At 48.7% G+C, this 12,719-nt stretch overlaps 1 protein-coding gene across 2 annotated transcripts in view; it reads right to left on the bottom strand.

Annotated features, from left to right (window-relative positions):
• Positions 1-12,719, bottom strand: part of KCNQ1 (potassium voltage-gated channel subfamily Q member 1) — a 313,788-nt gene that overhangs the window by 195,351 nt on the left and 105,718 nt on the right. The gene's annotated exons all lie outside the window — the stretch shown is intronic.

Genomic DNA, 12,719 nt, shown 5'->3' with positions numbered 1-12,719 from the left:
GGGAATTTCTGTGTGCCATGGGTGAAGAAGGAAGGAAGGAAGGAAAGAAAAGAAATAAAGAAAGGAAATAGAAAGAAAGAAAGGAAGGAAGGAAGGAAGGAAGAATCTAAATACACAGAAGGCATTCCATGTTCATGGATTGAGAGGCAATATAATTAAGACAGCAGTCCTCCCCAAATTGATCTATAGATTGAGCACAATCCTTACCAGAATCCCAGCTGGCTTCCTTATAGAAATGGACAAGCAGATTCTTAAAGCCCTGTGGAAATGCAAATGACCCAGAATAGCCAAAATAATTCAGAAAAGAATGAAGTTGGAGGAGTCACACTTCTCAGTTTCAAAATTACAACGGAGTAAGAGTGGTCAGGACAGCATGGTGCTGCCTAAGGTAAGACTCATACGAAAGGAACAGCGTAAGCATTTTAAAAAATAAAGCCTTATATCTGTGGTCAGCTGACTCTTGACTAGGATGCCAAGAGCAGTCAACGGTGAAGGAAGAGTCTTCTGAAGGAGAGGTGCTCAAACAACAAGAAAAACATGAAGCTGGACCACTCTCGCATACCGTACCCAAAAAGCAACCCCAAATGCATCAAAGACCTACACAGAACAGGTGAAGCTAAAGAAGTCTCTTAGAACAACAAGGGAAACCTTCACGACCTCCGCTGGGCTCTGCTTTCTAAGCTGTGCCAGCAAAGGAACAGCGACGAAAGGAAAATAGGTGTATTGGCCTTGATCGCAATTCAAAGCTTTTGTGCTTCAAAAGACACAAAGTGAAAAGACAACCCACAGATGGGAGTGAATATGTACGAATCATAAATCTGGGGCTGAGATACATGAATCTCACTTATACCTCGAAACCAGAGACCAAGCATCCCGACTTGAAGAAGGACGAATAGACATTTCTTCAAAAAGAGATGAGCCAACGGTCGGTAAACACGTGCAAAGAGGCTCAGCACCGTCAGCCACACGTAAACCCTAATCGAAACGACAGTGAGACTCCAGCTGCGAGCACTAAGACGGCTGCCGGCGTCAGCTTGGCAAAGACAGGGCACCGCGAGGGCTGGCGAGGGCGTGAAGCAGCTGCACCCTGTTCACACCCTGCTGGTGGGAATGGAGAGGGTGCCCTCGCTTTGGAAAACAGCTCCTAAGGAAAAAATTACTTCAACACAGCCTTAATTTGACTCAGCGTCCGTCTCTCACGCACTCACCCAGGGGGCACGAAATCGTACATCCACCCAGCAGGTGAAGCAAACATTCAGAGCAGCGCTATTCCTAACGGCCACGAAGCGGAAGCAACCTAAACGCCTACTAACAGGTGAATGGATACCTGACATGTGGATTATTCAGCTGTCAAAAGAAACCACGAGCTTTTACTCACGCCAACATGGATGACGCTTAAAAACAGATCAAAGCAGCCTGTCGCAGCCAACCACGTCCTGTGCGATTCCATTGAGAAAGTGGCCGAGTTGTTGCCTGGGGCCGAAGAGGCTGGAACGAGGGCTCCTGGGGGAGGTGAACTCTGGAGGGCTCTGGGCTTCCTTGGGGGGTGGTGACACTGTCCAAAACCAGACTGTGGAGATGGCTGTACAACTCTGGGGATGGACTGAACACCATTTCATGGTACCTGCATCACATATTAATAAAGGCTCTGCCAGAGAAACTACTGGAGAAAAGCTTCAGGATCTAGAGTTAGGCAAAGGCATTTTCGACCTGACCCCAAAAGTACAATCCATAAAAAGGATAAACTGGACTGCATCAGAATTAAGAGAAATCTGTTAAACGCATGAGAAGGAAAGCTAGAGTGGGCAAAGATATTTGCCAGCCACCTATCTCACTGGGGACGAGTCTCTAGACTATACAAAAGCTTCTCCAAACGCCATGGTTAAAAGAATAATCCACTTGGAAAGCGGGCAAATGACATTTCACAGAATGGCATATACAGATATGTCACTGAATAGTATATAAAATGGCAAAGCAGCACCTGAAAGGGATGCTCCATATCACCAACTGCTGGGAAAATGCAAATACAAACCTCAACGCGATATGGCCCCACACACCCCGTGAGATCAGGTCAGATGAAAACCAGTATCAGCCTCAGATGCTGGCAGAGGCACAGAGGAGCTGCCTCGCCCAGCCCTGCTGGGAGGAACGTAAAATGGTACCCCGCCGCTTTGGGGAAAGCTCTGCAGTTTCTGGGAAAAAAACAAACCGTATCTAAACATGCAGCGAGCCTGCAACTTAGCAAATCACACTCTCAGGCTTTCGTCTCGGAGAAACGAGAAGGCATGGTTGTACAAGAACCTGGACGTGGCTTTTCATACCAGCTTTATCTGTGTATTAGTCTCCCATTGCTGTGCAATAAATTACTACAAACAGTGGCTTAAAGCGACACAAATTTCTTCTTTACAGTTCCCGAGGCCAGAAGTCCGAACTGAATCTTATGGGACTGAACACTCACTGGCAGGGCTGCTTCCTGGCAGAGGCCCTGGGGGGCGTCTGCTGCCTTGGCTCTTCTGCTGGGGGCCAACCGCGAGCCTCCGGGCCTCACCGGGCCTTGCATCCCACCACCTGCCTCCCCGCTTCCCCTTGCCTTCCCCGTCTGCCTGCTTCTGGAAGGTCGCTTGCAATGACACTGCGCCTACCTGGGTAAGCCAGGATCACGCCCTGCACTCAAGACTCTTAAGCACCTGCGCAGTCTCCTTTGCCACGAAAGATGAGACAGTCCCGGGTTCTAGAAATGAGAACCTGGACAGTTCAGGGGCCGCTGTTCAGCCGCCACAATCTGCAAACCACCCGGACAGCCTGCAGGGGGTGACGAGCTCAACACTGTGGTCCATCTAGACTGGGAGGGTCTACTCGGCAGTAAAAAGACATGAGCTGGATGGAGTTCCCGTCGTGGTGCAGCGGAAACAAATCCAACTAGTATCCACGAGGATGTGGGTTCGATCCCCGGCCTCGCTCAGTGGGTTGAGGATCCGGCGTTGCCATGAGCTGTGGTGTAGGTCGCCGATGTGGCTTGGATCCTGCGTTGCTGTGGCTCTGGCGCAGCGGTAGCTCTAATCAGACCCTAACCTGGGAACATCCATATGCCATGGGTGCAGCCCTGGAGAGCAAAAACCACACGAACTGGTGGATGAGTGAACCATCTGTAAGAGGAGCCGTGCAGTTCTCACCTGTGTTGTTCAAAGGTCAACTGTTTCTCTTCTCTTGGCCATGCTCACCGCATGCAGGAGTTCCAGGGATCAAACCCGAGCCACCGCTGTGACCTGAGCCACAGCAGTGACACTGCTGGATCCTTAACCCACTGTACCACCAGGGAACTCCAGGGTCAACTGTTTTAGAAGATGTTACCACTGCGGGAAGCTGCGCGAAGGGGACACAGGCTCTCACCATCATTTATGATTTGCATGTGAACGTCTGAACATACCAAGCTTAGATTTTTTAATGGACGAAAGATTGGAATAACAAACATTTCATTAAAGAAGATGTATAACTGGCAATAAGCACATGAAAACAATTCTTGGCATCATCAGTCAAGGAAATAAATGCAAATCAAAAACCACAATGAGATAACACTTCAATCCTCCTAGGATGTGGCTGTAAGAAAGGAGACAGACAGTCACGAATGTTGGCAAGGATGTGGAGAAACGGGAACCGTGCAGCCGGCGGGCGGGAACGCAAAGTGGTGCATCCAGGAGTTCCCGGCGTGGTACAGCGGTAACAGACCCGACTAGTACCCGTGAGGACGCGGGTTCAATCCCTGGCCTCGCTCAGTGGGTTAAGGATCCAGCATTGCTGTGGCTGTGGTGTAGGCCAGCAGCTACAGCTCTGATTCAACCCCTCACCTGGGAACCTCCATATGCCACGCGTGTGGTCCAAAAAAGACCAAAAAAGGAAAAGGTAAAATGGTGCATCCGATTTGGCAAACATTTCAGCAAGTCTTTAGAAAGCTGGACACAGAGTCGAGCAATTCTGCTGCTGTAAGTGCATCTGCTTGTGACAAGCGAAAGGACATGTCCCCACAAAGACATGCACGCAGACGGACAGGCGTCCACAGCGCGTTACTTTAATGGCCCAGTGGGGGAAGCAACGCAGACATCCCTCCCCTGGCGAGCGGAGGGATAGACAAAACGCGTTCTGTCCATACAAGGGTCTGGTTTTTAGCCATAAAAAGGAAGGAAGTACTTTCATGGGCTCTAATCTGCACGGGCCTTCAATACAAACTGTCCAGGGGAGGCACATCCACAGAGACCGCTAGGAAGCAGGCTCTGGGGGTCGGGGGCTGGGGGCTGCGCGCAGGACCCGAGATGAACTCTAAACAGGCAGGATGGGTCTGGGGGTGGGGAGGGAGGTGTTCTGACCCCGGGCCGCGGGGACGACTGCACAAGTCAGTCAATTGCTAAAATTACACCGAAAGTGAGTGAAGTTTATGGTACGTAAATTATACCCGGTAAAGTGTTTTTTAAAAACAAGTTAAGAAAGACGCCCAGCTAATTTTTAAATGAGTCACATAAACCACACTGTAGAGAGAGAAGGAAAAATCACTAATCCGAGTAATTTGAAACCACAGCCTTTGACTGGCTACCCGTGGTCTCGAGGAGGGCGATGCGAGAATGACAAACAAATCCTGGGCTCCTTTCAGTAGGTTTGATTTTGTAGCGATAAGGACAGAGCAATTAAGGAAGCATTTTAGCGGCCCTGTAGCCTGGGCAACAGGCCTCTGTGTGGCTGTGAGTGGGGAGCAGGCGTCTCGCTGTGGACAAAGGGGCTTTTGCAAATAAGGAAGAACCCAGGACGGCGGGCGGAATTCGAGGCGCGGGCGTGCACTCGAGGTTTCTAAAGTGTGCAAACGTTCCCGGGCAAGCGCGTCTGTGTGTCAGCACAACGTGCATTCACGCGTGCGTTTATAGGCATGTGTTTCCTTCGCTCTCTGTGCAGGGGAGGGCCTGGAAGAAAAGATGCCTAATAGCCAGGCGCCTCTGCAGTGCCCAGAGTTTGGTTCCTAAGAATTTCATTCTCCGGTAAAAAGAACCAGGGCTCCGGGTTGGGAGCGGGGTGGGTAGACAATCAGGCTGAATCTTGTTAAACCAAAACCTGAAAAACGGCTCAGAGCCAACGACGGCAGCAAAACATGTCACAGGGACACAGCAGACAGCGAGAGGTGTCTTCCATTGGCCAAATCTGGGACCGTTCGGATACCAAGATCATTCCGGACAATCAAGCATCTGATTAAAAAAAAAATCCCTACGCCCACGCATACAGACAGCAAACCATCAGAAGTGAATGAATGCACGAGGAGAGAGGTTCTTTCTTACAGGAGGACGCGGAGATATTTGCCCCTGGAAGACCAGTCTAGCTAGACGGAGGGGTGTTCTTTCTGTTTTTTCAGTTTTTTTTTTTTTTTTTTTTTTTTTTTTTTTGTGGATGGGCTGGTAGAGCTGGCATAACAGCATTTTGCAAGCACCTTAATAAAGTCTGGTTCATGAAAGCCTCTAAATCTGGGAGGCATTTTTTGATAAGGAGCAGGATTATTTGCATAGCCTCAAAGTCTGTCCCCGGACTGTTTACTGGTTACAAAGGCAGAATAACTGTATGTGTTCGGCGCATCAACTGGACAGTGTCCCCAGCGGGTGGTTAAAGTCACATCCCCAATGAGGGGCAGATGCCTCCAGGCCGGGACCCCCTCCAGGCCGGGACCACCCCCCCGCCCCTGGACCGCACGTCACGTTGAAAGCGTTCGAGGTGGGGAGCACACAGCCTAAGTGTGACCACGAGGAGACACCAGACCCCTCCCCCACCCGAAGTGGTGGGACCTGCCCCTTCAGAAATGTCCACGACATAAAAGACAGACACTGGAAATGTCCCCACTGAAGGAGGCTGCAGAGACCTGAGGTGGACCCCGCCCCCCAGACTGGATCCTGCGCAGAGGGAGAACTTGCCGCAAAGGACCCTCCCGCGTGCAGGTGGCAGGCTGAGCGAAGGCCCAGGGGCAACAGGGGCTGCAGAGGCGGGTGGCTGCACCAGGGCTTCGGAGGGAGCAGCTTTGCTTTTAGGAAACACGCAGCAAGATGTGCAGAGGCCAGCGGGTGCTGGGCTCACGGTTCCCTCGCACGGTTCAGCCCGAAGTGCAGTGCGAATCCGCACAGGGACGGGGCACCCGTGGTCAAAGGCACGGAGCGCCAGGTTCACTAGTGCGCCGCATCTTAGGGACGGGGCGTTGGTGTTTATGTCTCCCTCTTAGTCGTACAATTTTCCTGTAATTAAAACTTCTTCCCAAAGAAACAGTTGAAGCAAAACCCCAAACTCCAGCATCACACGGAGCCTCAGCTGCGTGTGATCGTACCCCCCGGGGACATTTAGCAAAATCTAGCCCTTACGGTCGTCACAGTCCCGGGAGGCTGCTACATATCCTGCATGGCACATGACAGCCCCAGATGTCCAGGGTGTCGCCGTGGAGAACCCTGCCCCACTCAGCTGACGCGAGGGAGACTGCCCTCCAGTGAGGGCCGGCGGGGGTGCCAGGAAGGGTGCAAAAGCGGGGTGGCCGTGCCCTGGAGGAAAGCAGCCTGGCAATGGCCACGGACAATAACAAAGCGCCCAGCACCCCTGTTACGGGCTAAACTGTGCCCCGGAGATCTCCTGCATTGAAGCTCTCACTCCAGGACCCCAGGATGTGACTGTATTTGGAAAAAGGGCCTTGAAGGACGTGATTGAGTTCGGAGAGGCTGCGAGGGTGGCTGGACCCAGCATGACCGGTGTCCTCAGAAAACCTGGGACAAACAGCCGCCAGGGGCACACACACGACGGGGAGCCCCTGCGAGGCTGTAGCGAGAAGGCGGCCATCCACACACCAAGGAGAGAGGCCCCACGGGAAACGGACCCTTCCCACATCTTGCCCTCGGTCTGCCGCCCTCCAGGCTGTAGGATCCTGCTACGGCAGCCGGAGCAAACGACCGCTTCCTGGACATTGTCAGAGCAAGGCAAGCGCGGTGGCCGTCACCTGTCCACAGGAGATGACTTCCAGGACCCCCGGGGGTGCCTGAAGCCGGGGACGGTCCCTCAGCACCAGTCCATGCTGTTCCCTGACGTACACGCACACCGGAAGCTTATAGGCATTCTTTCTGTTCAGCTACAGACAATCTACAATACTGCATTCACTTCAAGCATGCAGCAAAAGGGATTCAGTTATAGATGCATACTTTTTCTTTTCCATTGTACAGGATACTGAATATAATTTCCTGTGCTATGCAGTAGGTACTTGTCGGGGATCTGTGTTATATGTAGCGGTTTGTAGCTGTTGATTTTTCTTTTTTCTTTCTTTTTTTTTTTTTTTTTTTTTGGTCTTTTTGTCTTTTCTAGGGCTGCACCTGTGGCATATGGAGGTTCCCAGGCTAGGGGTCGAATTGAAGCTGTAGCCGCCAGCCTACGCCAGGGCCACAGCAACGCGGGATCCAAGCCTCGTTTGTGACCTATACCACAGCTCATGGCAATGCCGGATCCTTAACCCACTGAGCAAGGCCAGGGATCGAACCCGCAGCCTCATGGTTCCTGGGCAGATTTGTTAACCATTGCACCATGACGGGAACTCCATGTAGCTGTTGAGTTTTCCATACACATCATTTATCCTTCCTACCGCCTCTTCCCTTTGGTAACCACGTTTGTTTTCTATGTCTGTGAGTCTGTTTCTGTTTTGTAAATAGGGTCATTTGTATTATTTTTAGATTCCCATATATAAGTGATCTCATATAGTGTTGCTTTGACTGACTTCACTTCGTGTGATAATCTCAGTTGCGTCCATGTTGCTGCAAATGGCCTGGCTTCATTCTTTTTCATGTCTGAGTAGTATTCCATCGTCTACATGTACCACACCTTCCTCATCCATTCCTCTGCTGATGGACATTGAGGAGTTTTCCATGTCTTGGCTGTTGTGACCAGTGCTGCGGTGAACACCGGGGTGCATGGATCTGTTGGAATTAGAGGTTTTGTCTTTTCCTAAGGCATGCCCAGGAGAGGGATTTCTGGAACAGATGGTAACTTATCTTTAGTTTTTCTAAGGAACCTCTATACTCAAGTTTACATTTTAATTGATGTTTAAGTTACATCATAACTCAGATAAAGTTAAATTTATAAATTAGGCACAGTAAGAGATTAACAGCCACAACATATACTGTAATAAGAGGTTTGGGACTTTTTGCAAGTTTACTGCCTTTGCTGTCATGCACTGTGGCCGTAGCTTTTGAGGTTTGAGACGCGACAGCGAAACTAGTACCCAATTCATTCTCCTTCACTCTTTCACGGGCCGAAGGTTCGTTCTTACCATAGATCTTAGCGGTCTCTGCAGTTGATTTTTTTTTCCTTCTTTAAGATGTTGTGAACTTTCACCTTGTCGCTTAAGGGAAGCACCTTACTGCTTCTGCTTCTCTTTGGCGCGTCCAAATTGCCAGCATCACCCCTCCTGCACTGTAGGGCCGTTGTGGAGTAAAATAGGGTCCCTTGGACACAAGCCCTGTGACACTCCACAGCTGAACTGACCACCAAGGCAGCTGCCCAGTCGCTAAAGGATGGGAGACCCTGGACAAAGGGGTGATTCACGTCCCTGCAGACAGAGCGGGACGGCCGAAGATTTTCTCGTGCCGCTCAGATTGGCACGTGACTTACAACTGATGGTTTATTTCTGAAGATCTCCCTTTGGTATCGTTGGCCCGTGGTTGACTGCAGGTAACTGTACAAAGTGAAAGCAGATGGTGGGGGACCGCGGTGCTGGCCCGCGGGGAAGTGGGCTCAAGGGGGGTTGTTAGGAAATTGGCCAGAGCCTGATGCGAAATGGCTTCGCAGCCACAGAGAGTGAGCACCGTGTCCTGTGCATCCTGCCGGGGTGGAGGGGAGACTTAGATTTTAGGGGCAGGTGTCCCAGCGCCCTTGGAAGGAGTCGTACCGTGTGTTGCTGAATGGGAGGCAAGAGGCATGGGAGCAGGGATGTGACCCCGTGGGTTTGGGAATCGAGGCTAAACCCCAAGGAAGGCAGGTGTACTTCGCTCACTCCCCTCGTGGGCCCGGGAGAAATACGAGCGTCAGTGTTGAGAGTTAACACAGGTCCTAGAGGCAGGCGGCCAAGCAGTCACGGGCAGGGGAGAGGGCGGCACAAACGCACGCACGGTCCACGTCGGTACAGGTGTGTGCGTGTTACACAGCAGCAAATGGGAGAGAGCACAGAAGAAGGGCCAGCCCCGAGATTTACGGCACAGGGAGCCGGGGGGAATGCTGGGGGGGCACGGGGAGGGAGGGTCAGAGCAGAAGCCCAGGGAGACGGCTCAGCGCCAGCCACATACATGGCCGGGGCCTGCGTTTGCCTATTTTAACTCGCTGGGCCAGCAGGACAACCCTAGGAGCAGCCCTACACATAAGGGTCCTGCTGTCAAGGACACAGACACTGAGGCCCAGAGAAGGCAGCAGTTGGCCCCTGGTCACACAGGAGAAAACGGCCAGCTTTGGCCCCAGGAAGGTTGGCTGTCAGGCTGGGCGCCAAACCGCACCGTGAATTTGCCGCTTGACTGCTAAAAACCTACTTGTAAGGGAAGGAGTTCCTCTTTCCATTTCAGAATCTGGATGATGTATTAGATTAAAAAATGATAATAGCTCTTGGGATGGACCATAATGGCAGATGACATGAGAGGAAGAATGTGTATATATGCACGACTGGGTCACAGTGCAGTACGGCAAAACTTGACTCAACACTATAAATCAATAGAGCCTAATAAAAAAGAAAGAAAGAAAGAAAAAGCAACTGATAACACTAAGGAAGGCTGGAGCAGATCTGAATGATACAGTAAGTATACATGTAGGTGTGTCAGTATGTATGTGTGGACGCATAAGCCACCTCTACATGTGTTTTATCTGCGTGTACAAATGAAAGGTTGTGTCCCACAAACAGAAAATATATCTTCTTAACTTGGTCCCCTGGACATTTACAGACATGATGGTTTTATTTTTGTACTTGGACACAAAGAAAATCTTCATGAAAAAAAGCAGAGACTTCACAGGCCCCATCCTCTCGCCGTTAAATTAAAAATAGATACAGCAATAAAAAAATGTACTGCTTAAAAATTAGGAAAACATTTCTTAAAAGAACTCCAGATTAAAGAGAAAATCAAAACACAAGATAAAACTGCCAAGAAAGCAAGGAAAGGAACATATTTCATAGTAAGATCCCTATGTCATAGCTAATGCTGCAATGAGAGGAAAATTTATAACCTTTAAAATGCTCTTTAGAAGACTTTAAATAATCCTACCACGTAGTGCACTTAATTAAGTTAAAAATTAATAAAGTTAACCAGGAAGAGGGAATTAACAGACATGAAAGCCCACGTTGGTGAAATTGGAAACAAAAATACCAAAAAGGTAGTTTTCTGATAAGATAACAAAAGCATAATAAATAAAATAGATAATTCTCTCATGAACTTGATTAAGGGACAAGAGCAAAACTATAAAAGCCCAGGCAAGGGAAGAAAAGAGACGAGAGAAACAGAAGACATAAAATACTAAAAGAGAAAATTAGTTGCTACCATGTGGTGACATAAATGAAACCCTTGAGGAGTTAAATAGCGATGAATAAATCACCCCCAAAAGATGCAGTAAATGCATTTAGGACAAATTACCGTAAAACTAAGCGCAGATTAAAGATCCCCTTTAAAACATGTACCAGGCCCAGATGGCTTTGCAACTCAGTTCTATATTTAACCTCTAAAGAGAAGATATTTCCAGCATTCTTTGAATTGTTCCAGGACACAGGAAGGTAGAGAGAGCTCCCTCTTGTAAAGCACGCTGTTTGCACACACGCCATGGCGATTTCCCACTCTTAACGAACCCAAGACCCTGCTCATTCTAGGATCAGGTGTCAGGGATGTTTTCACAGCCCCGAGAGTCCAGCTTCCCAGTTTTAATGGCTGTTTAACGCTACGTGAGGCTTTCCTTAAGCAGACCTCCACAGGTGGGCGTGTCGACGGCTGCCTGTCTTCTGCTATTTAACAATTGCCGAAACCAGTATCCTGACCATGGATCGCTTTGCACACAGGCAATGTCAGTGTAGAATAAATTTCTGGAAAGGTTGAAGGGCAGAGGCATCTTTTGTTTTCACTGAAATTATCTTGTTTGTCTCCAAGGAGGTTGAATCCGCTTGATCTTCCAACATCAATACCAGGCTGTGGCTTTCCCTGTCTGCTCACCCATAAAGTGTCTTCAAACTCCTTAGTGAGCCACTAGGTTTAAAAAACCCCATTGCTTTAATTTGCCTTTCTCTTTATCATCATTGAGGTTCTCTGCATCTTTTTATCCTTAAGAATCACTAGTATTTCCTTTTCTGAGAACTGTTTTTGCATCTTCTTATCTTTTTGTCTTCATGAAGAGCTTCATAATATACTGATGAAATCAGCCCTAGGTCTATGACAGCAATGGCAATGATTTTCCCAGGATGTCCTGTTAAAAAAGGTTTTTGGTATTTTTTGTCCTACTCAAGGTATTTTATATATTTTCATCAAGGCACAATTGACATATAAGAAAATGCATGCTGAATGTATACCGACGTTTGATAGATGATGAACCCATTGCCACGATCAATATCCTGAACATATATCCGTCACTCCCCAGCACCCCCAGAGTTCCCTCGTGCCCTGCTGCACTCCTCCTCCCAACACTGTCCCCACTTCCCTCACCCCATTTCATCCCAAGGTGACCGCCCATCTTTTCGTTGCTCTGGATTTGTCTGCCTTTTCTAGAGTTTCATATAAACAGAATGAGACAGTATATGCGCTCTTTCGAGGGGTCTGGCTTCTTTCCCGCATCACCATTATTTTGAGGTTCACTTAGGCTGTTACTTTTTATTTTTGAGCAGTCTCCCATTTTATGGATATTCTACAGCTGAAAAAAATTATTCAGATGCTGATGGGCCCTTGGGTTATTTCCAGTTTGCATAAAACTGCTATGAAGAGCCCATGTGCAAGGGTTGGTACGTGTATCTGCTCTTATTTCTTCTGGACAAATACCTAGGAATAGAATGTCTGGATAATGGGAGGGGGGATATATAGTTAACATTTCAGGAAACTGCCCGCTGTCGTCCACAGCAGCTGCACCACGTTGCATTCCCACGATGAGAATGTGAGGGTTCTAGTTTCTCTATCAGCCCTGGTGTGGTCTGTCTTAATTTTAGCCAACACGGTAATTGCGTAGTAGTATCTCACTGCAGGTTAAATTTGCTTTTCCCCAAAACGAAGGATGTGGAGCATCTTTGTGTGTGCTCACCCATACACCGTCTTAGATGAGGTGTCTGTTCAAACCTCTTGCCCATTTTTATTTGCTGCTGTCTTGTTATTCAGTCACAAGGGTCCCTCATATCTTCTGTATACCAGTCCCTTGTCGGATGTATGCCTCAAAAATATTTCCTCCCAATCTCTGGTTTATCTTTTCATACCCTTAACTGAGGAACGCCTGTCACTTTGACAAATTCAATTAATTTGTTCTAATGATGGCTTCTGCTTTTGGTGTCGTGTCTAAGAAATCTTCAAAGTCATGAAGATTTGTTTCCCCCTATGTTTCTTCTGTAAGTTGTAAGCTCTATGTTTAGATCTATGGTAAATTTTGAGTTAATTTTTGTATATGATGTGAGATGTTGATCCCACTTCATTTTTGGGGGGGGGCATACAGATATCCAATCATTCCCACACTAT

This window comes from Sus scrofa, chromosome 2 (assembly GCF_000003025.6).
Source record: "Sus scrofa isolate TJ Tabasco breed Duroc chromosome 2, Sscrofa11.1, whole genome shotgun sequence".
Lineage (NCBI taxonomy): Eukaryota > Metazoa > Chordata > Mammalia > Artiodactyla > Suidae > Sus > Sus scrofa.
Note: the sequence above shows the minus strand (reverse complement) of the source record. Positions and strands in the feature narration are given on the sequence as shown.